Source organism: Anopheles aquasalis, chromosome 2 (genome assembly GCF_943734665.1).
Source record: "Anopheles aquasalis chromosome 2, idAnoAquaMG_Q_19, whole genome shotgun sequence".
In the NCBI taxonomy this organism is placed as follows: domain Eukaryota; kingdom Metazoa; phylum Arthropoda; class Insecta; order Diptera; family Culicidae; genus Anopheles; species Anopheles aquasalis.
The window spans coordinates 18395158-18405000 of record NC_064877.1 but is presented as its reverse complement, the minus strand read 5'-3'; the positions used below and the strand labels follow the sequence as shown (position 1 = coordinate 18405000).

Below are 9843 nucleotides of genomic sequence, written 5' to 3'. Positions count from 1 at the left end.
TACTGCATCAACCAACACCACCACCAGCAACGATTGTCCGCCAGCGGCTTTTTAATCGTTCGCAAACACACGATCGCTCCAACAACGATGATCTTTCGTACATTTGCTCCCTCTCTCTTTCTTGCTCACTCTCTCGCGAGAAACTGCGATGTCATAATAACAAGCGGCAGCATTCAGAAGCGTGGCTTGCGTGACGTTGATGCTCCGTTGCTCCCCCCTTTTGTGCTCCCTCTTGACAGCGAGAGAGCGAGAGAAACGAAACGTGAAAATCCAAAACAACCCTTACCACACTACCAGCAGTGCGGTAGCATCAACAGTAGTAGTTTGATCGCTCTTACAACGGAGCCCCGATCTCTGCATGATGTGCACGCGATACAGAAAATGCGAATAATGTGGATCGTCGCGATGATCGAGCCACTCTAGTTTGTAGAGAATCATCCTCCACAACAGAGGACTTCGATGGTAAGTCACAACAAGTCAATTAACTGAAGAATCATTTTGAGGAAGTTAATTGGTACGGTCTGGAGGTGGCAGTTGCTTCTTCCTCATTAATTCTCCCTCTCTGTCTCATCTAGAATCAGCTGGATCGGATTTGATCCTTCCACTGGTCGCTATAGAGACGGCGTAATAACCTTGCCGGTGTGAGACCTCGCGGCAGCGGCAGAACGGATATGAGTGGGCACCAACCTCACACCATTACCTCCTCCTTCTGCTGTGCTTCTTGCCACGTTTAGTGCTGCAACACGCAACCACCACTTCTACTCCCACATACACACGGACACACGGACACGGACACGGACAGGCGCTGTCACCAGGCGCTCTCTAGAGGAATGCTTCGAATGCTGTGCTAACGACGAGACGATGACGGCGGACGGGGATTAAGTGTTGTTGGCCAACCTACTAGCTAACCCATCAGCGATCTACGAGTTCGAGGCTTTAGTGGGTGGGTGGGTAAACTCCCACCCAATCCTCCCCCTCCTTCTTCTCATATGCATATTCTAATGCCGAGTTCCGTCCGAGGCACTTTACCATAAAGGGCAGGCGCCAACAAACGCACGCACGCCATCAGAGAGCTCCTCTCTCGCTTATTGGCTTCCTCGCGCGTCTTGTGGTTTTGTGGTGGTCGGAAATAGCTGTCCGAAAATGTAAATCTCTATATTGTGGCCGTGATCCGGGTCCGAGGACATCGTTTTACGAACTGATCAAGATCTACAGAAGATCCACTGCTACAGAGGACTCCCGGAAGAAGAATGGAGAGGAGTATCCCGTTTGAGAGCTCTAGGTTCAATCAAGTTGCCTACGCCAGAAACTCCACAACACTTGGCGCATCTCAATGATGCTACGAACGAACGAACGAACGAACGAACGAATACAATCCACCATCAGGGGGGGTTGCACACCATAGCATACCATATCATAGACAAGGGTGCCCTAAACGGTGCATAGGGGGTTTGAAGTGAGCGGGATGGCGTTTTAGGTTGGCCTCCTCCCGGAACATCACGAGAGCGATGGCGGCGTTGTTGGTTGGTCGGTCGCTCTCTTCGCTGGCATTAACTTGGGGAGCCAAACCAACACAGGCACCCACCGCGTACACCTTCGTAAACCGCAATAACCACACTCCACAGTCGCGACACAACACCAGCAACACGCTGTGCTCTCCACCACCACTCCGCAACACAACAAACTCCAACCAAAAGGGGTGGGCAGCAGTAGCCAGGCCAATGTAGGGAGAGTTGATGGTGCCAGGTCTGGGAGTAGTAGGAGTTGTAGGAGTTGTAGCTCCACACCACTTGTGTTTGCTGCTACAGGGACCCTCTCCCTTCCTCTGCTGGAGAGAAACCACGCTTGGTTAGTGGTAGTAGTAGCCTAGTACTAGGTAGTAGGTGTAGGACTCACCTCGCAATCGCTTAGCTGTACCGTGGATGTGGGTGTTTTGTATGCTAGTGAATGTGCGCCCAGGAGAGTAGGTGGGATGATGACGCTAACGCGCTTTTATCTCAAAAAAAAATTACGCCGATTTGCGGCATCATCAGAACGAAGATGATTCGGCCGACGGAAGAAGAGCACAACTCGCGTACGTTGGATATAACCCTTTGTATTTAGCTCCGAGTGCCGAGGATCTCCGGACTTGATGCGAAATCCGGGAAAACCCATTGGAAAAAAATGATTGAGTAACACTTCGACGACGACACTTCAGTGACATTCCAGTGCGGCCAGTGTGGTAAAATCCAGACACTTCTTCGAGGACCAATTCCTAGTACAGCTCCTTGTATAGAATATCGGTTCATTATAGGGCTCGCTCTGTTTCTTGTCGGGAAAATTAAACTCATTCATCCGTATATAATGTACAGAACCCAGTATTTAGTTACATAATATAGCCACTGCTTCGGTTTTCTCCTAGAACTCAGGTATCGATTAGGTAATGGCAGGAGAACGAGGAGGCACGCACACTTCATTCTAACCGATTACTGGAAGCAATTAATTTCCTACTTTGTACAAACCAGGATGCAGTAGCAGCAGCAGCAGCAGCAACAGCAGCTTTGTCGTTACTTGGGAACCACATCCCAAAACCGCGGCGTGGCAGATATCCAAGTAACCAAACGGATCTCAACGGCGATGGCGTTGCGATGGCGATGGAAATACGAGATTGTTCCAGCCTCACAACGGTGCAAGCACAATAGACGGGTGCAGGGGCTTTGTGTTGGATAGAAAAAAGGCTCTCCCACGGCACCGTTCGTCGATCTTCTTCAACTCGTCACTTCTTCTTCATTTTTTTTAACGAGATCAACTCTCAACTAGAGGTTGATGGAACACAATCACTTCATGGAGTCTACCCCGGTGGCAAATCGTTGGTGAAGAAGCTTTTCCAGTCAAATAAAATCAGGATCATCACTGTGCCATTGTGAGTTTGGAGAGTCTCTTCCTTAGAGCCAACATTGATTATACGAATTAAACGCTGTCCATGAGACGAAGGGACACCAAATATCGAAGAGCCCTGGATGCAACAGGGGCGCCATTTTGTATTTTCCGCTTGCCTGGGTTTTCCCAACCCAACCAGCAACCTCCACCACACATCAAAAACCAATCCAACAACGCGAACCAAATCCCCGTGGACGGGACACACAAGCGGGGATGATGGTGGTTGGTTGCGAGAAAAAAGGGGTGAGGAGTGAGAGCAAACGGACGAGCAAACGCTCTCTCTCTCTCTCTCTCGCACTCCTCCTTATGCAGTCCCCGCGGTCTCTCGCTCTCTTGTGCCTTCGACAGAGGGGGCGCGCACACAACTTAATGATGCTGTCCTCTTCGCGGTGCTCTCCAGTAAAGGTCCAGCGAGCGATAGATAGTACAGGGGGTGAGGATGAGGTGGATTGGGTGGGCGGCGAGAGTTGGGGGGATGTAGTTGCCTCACAATTGGTGAGCACAGTGTGCGAGTGAGCGAGCAAGCGATATCCCCGGCCGGGGGGTTGTGTTGAGGAGCGAGCGCAGAAAACGGAAAAAGAGAAAAGCGACAGGAAGTGAAGGAAAAACTGTGCAACCACCCCTCTCTCTCTTCCCTCTCTCTTACAGTCACATACACCCCTCTACCCCTCCATTGTAACCCCTTTCTCATTTGATGAAAGCGTTTGGCCGTCCCATTTCCGGAAAATGGACGTCGTTCGTCCGAGTGTTTGTGTGCTCTGCTGTTGGTGGTAGGATATTTTTTTCATGATTTTCTGCCCATCTCTCCGTGTGGCTGTCGCGTTAAATGTGCGCATGTGCGCGGCCGGAGTCGCGAGTCCACCCACCGGAACATAATATTAATTGACTCCGCGCAGTCGGCGTTTGCTAGTGACTTCCGTTGTTGGGAAGGCGGTGCGGGAGAGAAGCCACAGCCCATTCATGCCAGCCAGTCGCCTACGACCGCGGTGAGCGGAGGGGCCCAAGGTTCTTCCATCCCTGTGTTTCTTCTTCTTCCTTCCTGTCTCTTGCTCCCTCTCTGAAAGTGGCCAAGTACATCGATGCGCGATGCGGGCGCCCTCCTGCTGCTGCCGCTCTACACAAATGCAAATGTCACACACAATTATATCCATTAAACCACCAGCTCTATTACTACTACATACTACTGTTACTGTCTATTGCGTTCACTTCTACTCGTAGGCAGCACAGCAAGCCAAGCAAGACCGAACTCGGTAACCATCGCTCGTAAACGAATGATCCGGAGTGTGTTTACTAACAGTTTCAACCAAGCAATCACTAGCAGGCCATGAAAACGAAATGCCTACATCGGTTTTTGATCAGTCAGGACAAGACCTGCTCTCGAAGACTACTCGATTGGCGCTGAGCTCTCGGCGACCCAGACGAATCCTTATTATTCTCTATCGGGAAAACATGAAAAAAAAACCTGACGGCCCCCCTTCTCCCCACTTTAAAAGGAGGGCAACATGGCCAACCGTGAGAGAGAAAGGGCATCAATCATGCAGCATCCCCACACCACAAACACACATACACAAACAGTCTGGGAAATTGTGCGGACAAAACTCGAAACCATTCCATTTTCTACTCAGCACCACCACCACCACCACCACCGCACCCTATTGCTTTGATATTCATGATGATCCCCCCACCTCTCTTGACTCTCTCTCTCTCTCTCGCCCTCTGGTTGACTTCGAGCATCGAGAAAGATCCCGTAACAGAGCCGCGCCAGCTCCTCGTCGCTGGTTCGTCCAAAACAGAAAACCGCAACCTCACTCCTGAGCGTGCGTCCGTCTGTCCGTGTGCCTCTCGTGGAAGGCAGGGAGGACGACCGAATGGATCTTCTGTGGGAGCGCAGCATAAAGATATACAACACTCCCTTCTTCCCCCCACCTTCCTCGTAACCATTCAGTGCAGAGGATTCCAAAACGTGTTTCATTCGTGCGCCACAACAACTGCAGTGATTCCCAGCCATATGCAGCAGCATTCAAACGTTCTCACAGATATGGGATGGCTTTTGCTTGCCGAGTGGGGGGGCTTTCGGGGGATCCACCTAGTACCACACAACATCCTCCTCCAACGCAGGTCTTCTTATCGGTTTGATGTAAATGAAGGAATCTTGATTCTTTTGTTTCTACCTGGAGGAGGAGGAGTAAGATGTTGTGTCATTGCTTGGAATGGAATCTTCTCTACTAATTATAAAGCTACAGCAGGTAGTCTCGATCATAAACAGATCGCAAGACGTAGATTGATGACTTGAAGTAACAAAAAATTAGAGGAGTTTCTCATGATTCAATTACTTCGCCTACACTGAAGACCTGGGCATGATAATTTCCAAACGGTATAAAAATAGACCGACAGAAAACTCTAGCCGTCCTCCTGACTAGCCTCCAATCAACGGAACAACACCGACGCTAAAAGTCCTTGAAAGAGGATAGAATTACAGCCGTTACAACAAGGCACAACACACGTTCAGGTGTGTCCCTTTGGGAAGCCCAACCAGTAGTCGCTGCCACCAACTATTCCAGACACCATGTGACCAAGCTAGCTGCCTTTGTGGGGCCTCTCACTCTCCTTCTCTCAGCAAGGATCCTCTCGGTGGCACACAAATCGATGAGGATATCTGGATGGACGATGTGGAGGCAGCCCAGGTGGTTTCACGTGGCCCCCGCGGAGGAGCCGGAGGATAACACTTCCTGCAGAGGCAGCCCAAGCCAAAGCCCAACAACTAGCAGCTCGAAAGCGAAGCCAGCGACCGTCTCCTAATTGGATATATCCTTTTCCACGACCATGATGATGGTGATGATGGTAGGACTACAGGCATCGGTGGCCACAGCACGCCGGCAGAAAAGAAGAAAAAAGGGATTTGTGTCCACGTCCGTAGTGTGCAAGGCGAGTCCTTGAAAGGCTTCCACCGGACAGGCGCGCTCTCTGACAGACCACCTATTGGACTTTTCACGTGTGTTCACGTTTCGTCATTCGATAGTTATCCTTCGGATCCGGTATATTCAGGGCTTTTCGTCCTCTTCGTGGCAGGAAATTAACTTCGTTGTTCCCGGAGTCGTCTCCTCTGTTGCACGGTAGGGCTCAAATTACAGGCCATCCGTCCGTATCCTTTGGAAAAACTGTTCCAGTATCCTGGGCATACTGTGTTGGTATGTTTTAGCTAAAACTAAAGTTAATTAGTCTATTCTTCGCGTAATTGCCTCACTCACTGCCAACATATAACCACACAAAACGGAATCAGCAAACGAGCCCGAGAAACTTGTTAATGCGTATTTTGCTTACGTCGTTTGATTTTTTCACAGGACTGCATGCGGAAACCCCACCTTTTTCCTTCTCCCTGTTCACTTCTTTTCCTCTTCTGGCCAACCAAAACGCTACTCTCGTGCCGCGCGAGAAGGAGGGTGGGTACGGGGAAGAGGTTAGCGACCTCTGTTTGTGGCACGCTGGGTGCACGATTTCCTATCCACGGCGCGGGGTTCCTTCAATTCCATTCTTCATGGCGGCGTAGCTACCGCAATGGCGCGGGAAAAGAAAGTTTCGCAGGAAAACTTTGAACAAAAACGGCGGCCTTTGCCACAGAGCACAGTGTGCGGAGTGAAACTGGATAACGAACCGTGTTCGCGCGTGCACGGTCACCCAACAAATATGGCGACGTAAATTCGGAAAACTGCAAATAAAAAGGATCAACCACAGCAACCCTCGTCGTGGTGCGGCAAAAAGATGGCCACGTTTTTCTTGCATGTATGCGTGTGAGGGGATGATGGAAACACTCCAAAAATAGACAAACCGTTCTATCGAATCCTTCCTTCCTCAGAGAGACACAAAGGGCGCACATCCCAAAACCGATCCCCGGCAACCGCAGTCCGCGTTCCGCGTTCCGAGTTGCGCTGACTGGGTGTATACTAATAAGTGCGCGAACACACATACGCACACAGACGCGGTGCGAGTGTGTGCGTTGGAAAATCTAACTGCCACGTACCTAAATATTCCGAAGAGCCGGCTGCCACTGCTGTTTGTTGAAGTTGCGTTGCGTTGAATTTCGTCAGCCGGATCCTTCCTTCAAAACTGTGACCGCCTGTGGCTACTGAGGGCTTGTTTTCGATCTCTCAAAACTGGCTCACACCGCGACACAAAGAGCATTCCACAGAGCGAGACACACAACAGGGATATCGACGGATACTTGACCACGGACGCGCGTTATCGGCGTTGAAGCGTGCGTTATCGCGTCACAGCGACAGCAGCGTGGGTCTGCGGTGCTCGCGCCAATTTTCAAAATCAACTCTTTTCTTCTCTCACTCGTCGTCGCTGGTCACTTTAGCGGCCGCCACATATCACCACGCGCTCCACTCACGAATCTCTCTTCTTGAGGGCGTGTGAACAGAATTTGACACAGGACCCCACGAGAGGGGGGTTGGTTACCAACGGGGCAAATCACATACCGCTGCGCGCTCTCGCACCACTGCTGGAATGATTTTTTTTTCTTCTGCCGGACACAAACACTCGGTCACGCACAAACACACCACAAGTTGCGCGTGGTAAATGCTGATAAGAGGGATAAAGCAGGCACTGGCAGGATTCGTCGCACCACAAACACTAACACATACGGTGGTAACTAGCGCGATCAACGCGGATAGCTGCTGCTGCTGCTGCTGCTGTTGGTGGTAGAAGGGCGCGGTCGCGACCAACGTTCGCACACACAGAGCCACACACTTCCGGTCACTTTAAACTTCCTTTTAAAAAGTGTGACCACGGCTTTTACACATCATACACAGAGGGCACGTATCAACACAAAACCGCACACATGCAAGAAACGGTGCTGGGATTCTTTTTTCTTCAACAATTCCGCTGATTGTTTCCTTGGTTGCTCCTTATCGCACACACTCCTATCTCGCCGCTCCTTCCTCCTCTACAGACACACTGTATCTTTCTGCTCCTCCTGGTCACGGGCACACTCTAGGCGTGTGGTGGCAAGGAATGCAGGAACACTTCTGCCGACGATAATCGCTGTGCGCCTGCGAACGACACTTTGCCCGGCCGCCGCTGCTGACTCAGAATGTTTGCTCCTGGCTCCGGGGAGGGGTGGCTGGCACAACGCACACTCGGACACGTTTTAAGTGAAGTGCTGCGGGAGGATTTGCTTCTACTGTTGCTCCCAAGGCGCCGACAACACTGCGCCAATGGTGATGTGATCTACACTCTAGGAAAAACCGGGCATGTGGCACACACTCCACACTCTGCTTCTTCCACTCCTCCGTTCGCTCTCGTTTTTTCACCGTTTCCGCGGGTTGTTTGCAGCGGGCGCGCACACGGACGGACGGACGGACGAACGTGACCGCGTGCTTCCAAGACCGAACTTCGACTTCGACCGCGGCGCGTAATTTTAGCTTCTCGACTTCTCGCCACCGGTCCTCTCTCTCTCTCACTCTGGCACGCGCTTACGGACTGTGTCGCTCGCTCTCGCTCTCTCGCGACGGGATCCGCGTTCGAGGAATCGACCACTTCGGGCCGCTTCGGCGATCCTCGGCTCCCGATGGTGCCTGTGGATGGCGGGGGAGGTGGTGGAGGGGTTTGCGCGATCGTTCAAGGGGATGGCGACGCACACTCGTACATTCCACCACACACACTTGAAGGAAGGCTACTAAAGGGGGTGGGGTGGCCAGCAGCTCCTTTTTGTCGATTAGATGAGGTGGAAGTGAGTGAGGAAGGGTTGAACGCACCCACATTGCGATACATCCTATTTCGTGTTGCCCTTCTCGCTCACTCTCACTGTACGTCTCGCCTACTTAGAGTGGTGTGCGCATTCCTTGAAGCTTCCGAGAGTTGGAGAACGCGCGACTTCGGGAACCCGATGACGATCGCCCCGATCGCTGCTCGCTTCCCCACTCGCGGGGTTGTCCCCCCCCTCACTCTCTCTCTCTCACACTTTGTACGTGCTCTCTCTCTTTCTCGCGGGCGCGAGCTTCACCGAGATTCCTTTTGTGCGGTGGACAACACGGCAAAATCACGGCGGCGGTGGCGGCGGCTGTGGTGGCGATGGCAACGGCGGTCCCCGTTCCGCTAGAACGCGCAGCCTACTCCTGCTTCGCTAGTATGCGTGGCACACACTAGCGGACGACGAAACGAACTCCACCCAACGATTTGTGGTGATGGTGACGTTGCGGAATAAGGAATCAACTCGCACCCTTCCCAATCAGCCCCCCCGTCATGCCATTCTTCCTTCGCTAATCGATCAGTTCGTAGACAGAAGAACGATCGTGGCCGTCCCATTGTGTCCTTTGTTTCGTTTCACCCAAATCAGGATCCTGGATTCCTGGAGGAAAATATGAATTCAATTAACCAACCGTTCGCTGCCACGCTCCAGATGCCTCAGGGTCCGTCCTAATTATCCTTAATTAAGCGGTTCTAGCGAAGTCTGCCGAGTTGAATGACACTCAGACACGCTCCTTGTAGACGCTCGCCTATCGCTACCTGAACGCGGACGAGCTAATGGATGCTTCAATTGGCGTTTCTCACATTCCTATTCCCTGTTCACCGCCGGGATTGCATTTTAATGTGCAACGTCGTCGAGCTACCGGTCTGTGCAGGATCATCAAGCGCCCCTGGCTCGTTAGTATTCCCCTGTTCCGGAGCAGCTCTGTGAAATGCCTTTGGGGCGCGGCCTTTTACGGGTTTCACGGGCCTGGCGACTTGGCGACATTCATTCGTATGCGCGCGCTTGTGTGTCTGGGTGTGTGCCACGAGTGGCCACGGAACGGACGTGGATGCACAGCCTGCAACCCGGGGGGGACGGCTTGCTGTAACTGTATGAGTATGTTGAAAGGGGGGAAACTGAGAGACTTCACCCCCTTCATCGCATAGAAAACTCCTCCCCGGGGGGGTTGGAGA

General features: G+C 52.0%; 1 protein-coding gene across 2 annotated transcripts in view; it reads right to left on the bottom strand.

Moving 5' to 3' along the window:
- LOC126579911 (protein tramtrack, beta isoform) overlaps positions 1-8295 on the bottom strand; it is a 21383-nt gene extending 13088 nt beyond the window's left edge. For both annotated transcript variants that reach the window (XM_050243649.1, XM_050243640.1), the window contains exon 1: positions 6938-8295. The gene's annotated coding sequence lies outside the window, so the exon portion shown is untranslated. The remainder of the gene's footprint in view (positions 1-6937) is intronic.
- Between the last annotated feature and the right edge of the window lie 1548 nt (positions 8296-9843).